Here is a 4,088-nt window from a genome sequence, read left to right on the forward strand (position 1 = left end):
TAAAGACAAAAGGACTTACTATCTTTAAATGTGTAATTGAGTTGAGATCCTTCCCTCTGGAAACTATTCAGAAATGTTAGCTTATGTCTTAAAAAAAAAAAATTAAAACCACTCCTTCAATATATTAATGAAATAAAAAAAAAAAGTTGCTTAACAGCTTGTTTAGGACAAATTATCAAATTACCAGACATGTTTTAAAATTCCATTATTATTTAGCCTTGAATTCTGGAAACATTAAGACACAAAACCCATCAAAGCTCATGGAATTATTCACAGAAGGGCTTTACTGTTTGGGGAAATTGTCTGAATTTTCAATTCAAGTAAGATACATACCCAGTTATAGCTTTTCCTGTAAACAGTATTTCTGAACTTGGCTCATCCTAGAAAGCAACCCAAGACTGAAGAAGCATACATTTTCAAACACATCTAAAATACACAACTTAAGTTGCTCCACCCCAACGCATGCATAAGTAATCACATTCCTCAAGCAAAAACAGCTTTTGGGAAGTTACATAATTAAAGCCTGACCCAACTCCCAACTGAAATCGGTAGCAGAACTCCCCAGCTCACTTCAGTAAAACTGAATCAAGCCTCCTGTACACAAAGGCAGAAAATACGTCTAGACTACGTGAAAGGAATAACTGCAATGGTTAATTACAAAATACTGATGGCCTCAACTCCATACTACTATCAGTGGGCTTCACACTTCTATCAGATACTTAAAAAAAAAAAAGGACACATTGGCAGTAAAAACAGAAATACACACTGTTTCTGTTGAAACAGTGAGATGAAGCTGTGAACAAAAGCAGAGATATTGGTGTATAGTCTAGTATTATCAATATTTATACAGAAAACAGTGAACACCTAACCAAGGAGCACCATCCTCATCAAGAAGGGCAAACAAGGGCAAAGGCAACACAAAAGAGTTGCGAGAAAAAGCAACCAACCATACAACATTCCAACTGGAAAAATAATCTCTCTTGAGAAAAAGCTATTTAATACAACAGAGAACTAGAAAGTAAGTAACATCAGAAAATCAAAAAGAAATTAAGGCAGCAGGGGGCTTCAAAATACAGTATGATAATAAAAGGCATCAGTGTTACACTTTGCATCATACAAAGACAGCATGGGGAAGGAAAAAAAAAAGTCACATAAGGAAAAAAACGCCCAAAAACAAAGTCTCAGAAGAAGTGATGGTCCCATTTCCAGTTATATGCAAAAGACAAGAAATGTAGCACAAGAGTATTCAAGAGACAAGCCACCATGCCATTCAGAAGCTAAGAGGAAGATGAGAGACAGGAGAGCGACAGCAGATGTTACACTGTTCTTCTTAAAGACCTTCAGTTTGAACAGATCCTACAAGCCAGCCAAACTGAAGGCTGCCCCACCTCTCTTTTCTTTGCTTCCTGTGGCTACAGTCCAACAACAGAATTTAGTGAGACTAGGTAAGCACTTTCGATGAGGTTCCCATTCCAGCACAACAATACATACACACCAAACAACTCCTGAACTGGTTTCAAAAGATGCACTGAGCTTTCAACCATTACAAATACTAACCTCAACACCTGCCAAAGAAGAAAATATTTCCCTTTTTTTAAGAAGCTAACAAATGAAGCGTTCAAAGAAGAGTTAGCACATCTACATAGCTGATCAGCGTGACAGATTAGATCAGAATTCCAGATTTCCTGGCTTCTGTTTCTATATTTCAATCACCACTGACCTACATTACCTTTGCATCTCACACCTGCTTCTAGTTTCCTAACTATTTCAATCTGTAAGGTAATCTGGTTATTTTACTGCCTGTTCACTTTCCTGCAGAGCTAATTTTTTTTTTAAATTTAGCTACTACTTTGTTAAAAAAAGAAAAAACAAAAAAACCCCAAACAACAAAACCCCACACCTTTCTTTACCTTGATTAATACCAGATGAAAGACGAGACACTGCATTTTGACATTCATTAATATAAACTTTACAATATACCAGGTAACTTCAGCTATGCCCTAGGAAGTTCTAATCTTAGATTTTACCTATAACATCTCTGCCAAACAGCAGATAAAGGCTAATACTACCACTTGTGATATTAGCAGATTCACTTTTACTCACGTTACTGTAACTCTGTTTTTTGAGTTACAGCTTCATCATATATTCACTTATTAACTCCAAAACTCTCATTCAATGAAGTAATACTGCTGCCAAGGCAGACCAGACCCTTTTCCTCAGAGAACAGCTGAGTATCATCTAGAACAAATTAGCACTTTCAGTCAGAAGAGCTTGCCCTGTTATTAAAAAATACAAAGAAATCAAAGAACCCATCTCCTGAAGTTATATACATTGCCAACTCAAAAATAAAAACAAATATTCATACTAAAGAGGCACAAGAAGCTTTACTGCGTGAGTGCCATCAACTTTAAAAGCAGTTAAGATTTTTATGAGCCCTTGCACTTTGAAAGGCAACTTTCCAATTCTGAACTGCATTAACCAGTGCGGTCTGTCTGCATGCCTAAGAACAGACAACTTCAGTTCCTTTGCTGCTGTTCACAACCCTTTTACACTACTGCCTGACAAACTTACTGATCTCATTTTAGTTTACGATGAAGCCAATGCAAAACTCTGTATGCAAAGGAGCTATCAAGAATCAGAACATTTTTGTATCCCTTACTCTCTCGCCAGGACACTGCAACAAAGGTACTGCGGACCCCTCCATTCCTATCATACCACCTTTAAGGCAAAAAATCAGATCAGCAGTCACAGGAACAAAACAAGAAAAAAAAAGAGATTGCTTTTTTTAATCAAAAAAGGAGGAAATCTGAAAGTTCTCTCACACACTGGAGACAGAAAAGCTGGATCCCTTCACAAAACAGTTACCCCAGAGTTACTTTCCCCTTCTCAACTCACAGGAATTTAAATACCTTCCCTCCTTCTCCCACCACAGAAGAATCAAGGGGTTCACACTGAACCCCTCAGAAAAAACACAAAATCTCTTGCCTTTGTTGAGCTCTCAGGTACCCAGTAAAGTTTTCAAATCCTGTGCCAAATACCAGAGTGCGCATGAGTAGGCAAAAGGAAGAATTTGGCAATAGAATGGGACATGCAAATAAACAAAGGAAGAAATAACAAGTGCAGTTTAGGGGGTGAGGGGACAGGCATACCAAAAAAAAGCAGCTGTGCACTATCACATAGAAGCAGAACAGGAAAAAGAGAAAAAGAAGACTTAACAACACAAAAATCTCTGCCATTTTAAGTGTAAGATGCTGGGGGTACTACGCAGGGGAAAATACACATACATTTTACTTTGGTTAAACCAGTATGGGCCAAATACACCTTCAGGTCATGCAGGTGCAATGTTACCCTTCCAAAGGTGTTTCACTGGGATTCCATACTGTTCCATTAACATTTCAAGCATCAGAAACTAAAACACATCACTAAGCACTTTTAAGCCTCATTTACAATGTAATAAAACACACAACTGCTCTATCTGCAAACTTTAAAACCAATGCTTATTATAAAAAAAACTTGTAATTTGTCTTCTAGCTTGTGAGAGAAGAGATAGAACTTAACCAACCTTGAAGAAGGGACTTGAAACTGCCTTTACAGATTGATTCTCAAATGGTAGTCTACCACTAACACAAACCCATACTTGCAGCTTATTGCAAATACCTTTGGCCAGAAATCATCGGTTTTTGCTTCCATTAAAATCCATGCAACTGTAAGACAACACACAGACACTGTAAGTATTAGAGAGACGCTAACTGTAACACTCTGAGCAGCTGTGTGGCACCAGCAATAAAATACCAAAGGACGGACGGACGCAAACATCCAAGCTACTTCTTAGACGCCCAGGGCCTCCAGCACGGACAGAGTCACACGACATCTCGTACTGACAGAACTTCTGCAGGTCTACACTCTCCACTTCAAAAAACGCTATACAAGATCACCCGAGTCCCAGTAACAGGGGCTGAGGGGAGCAGAGAACCCTGCCAGCAACGCCTTTCCAGCGGGTAAAAGCCGAAGCACATAAAAAGCCCTCCCCTGTGCCTTGGGAGGCAGCAGGCCAACCCAGAAGCGTGGGGCAGAGTCCGGGACGGGCC

The sequence above is a fragment of the Aptenodytes forsteri genome, unplaced genomic scaffold, assembly GCF_000699145.1.
Source record: "Aptenodytes forsteri isolate BGI_AS27 unplaced genomic scaffold, ASM69914v1 Scaffold269, whole genome shotgun sequence".
NCBI classification, from domain to species: Eukaryota; Metazoa; Chordata; class Aves; order Sphenisciformes; family Spheniscidae; genus Aptenodytes; species Aptenodytes forsteri.